We start from the raw sequence: 1219 nt of genomic DNA on the forward strand, positions 1-1219 counted from the left end.
GTAAGTTATTTTTGTGTGCCATCTCCTGTCATTTTCCATGGGTTTCATATTTTCTGTGCTCCCTGGACTCGGTTTATACCTGCAGTACAGGTTGTGTGGTTCGGAAACTTGCTACCTGACCAATGCGGCCTTGGATTCTGTCCCACTGCGTGACACTTCCTGGGCAAGCATCTTCTATTTTAGTGCCAGCGCCAACCAAAATCTTGTAAGTGGATTTGGTGGACATAAGCTGGAAGAAGCCCATTGTATATATGGCTGTGAGGTAAGAAGCTTGCTTCCCAACCACATGGTTCCAGGTTCAGTACCACTGGGTGGCACCTTAGGCAAGTTTCATCTACTATAGCCTTGGGCCAACCAAAGCCTTGGTAGATAGAAAATGAAAGAAGCCTGTTGTTTGTGTGTGTGTGTGTGTATTTATGTATATATTTGTGTGTGTGTGTGTGTCAGTGTATCTGTGTTGACCCCTCACCATTGCTTGACAACTGATGTTGGTGTGGTTACATCCCCGTAACGTAAAGGCTCAGCCAAGAGACCAATAGAATAAGTACTAGGATTACAGAAAGTAAGGGATATATGAAAATAATAATAATTGCCATATTACTAAGATCATAGCTATTGCTATACCTGGAGATGCATGCATAGGTGACAAAGAGCTAGAAAAAGAGCTAAAAGGTAAAATTACTAGAATGTGGCCTATGAAGAGAGTAACTGTTATCCCAGTAGTTGTAGAAGCAATGAGAGCACTGACATCCAATCCTGAGGCATATGTCATAGAAATTGGAATTGATTTGAGGGTAGAGCATGCCCCAAAAGCTGTTCTGTTGGGGACAGCTAGGATTTTGAGGTCGGGTTTGGGTGTTAAGTATCTTCCACAATACTTAGCATCCAAATACTCGTCGTTTAACGTCCGCTTTCCATGCTAGCATGGGTTGGACGATTTGACTGAGGACTGGTGAAACCAGATGGCAACACCAGGCTCCAATCTGATTTGGCAGAGTTTCTACAGCTGGATGCCCTTCCTAATGCCAACCACTCAGAGAGTGTAGTGGGTGCTTTTGCGTGTCACCCGCACGAAGGCCAGTCGGGCGGTACTGGCAACGGCCACGCTCAAAATGGTGTATTTTATGTGCCACCCACACAAGAGCCAGTCCAGGGGCACTAAGTCTTATAATTTGTGAGACCTCTGACAGCAGGTTGTTGCCTGTTCTCAAAGAATCCA

At 45.0% G+C, this 1219-nt stretch overlaps 1 protein-coding gene across 1 annotated transcript in view; it reads left to right on the forward strand.

Annotated features, from left to right (window-relative positions):
* Positions 1-1219, forward strand: part of LOC106873413 (neuroglian) — a 72055-nt gene that overhangs the window by 29789 nt on the left and 41047 nt on the right. The gene's annotated exons all lie outside the window — the stretch shown is intronic.

This window comes from Octopus bimaculoides, chromosome 29 (assembly GCF_001194135.2).
Source record: "Octopus bimaculoides isolate UCB-OBI-ISO-001 chromosome 29, ASM119413v2, whole genome shotgun sequence".
NCBI classification, from domain to species: Eukaryota; Metazoa; Mollusca; class Cephalopoda; order Octopoda; family Octopodidae; genus Octopus; species Octopus bimaculoides.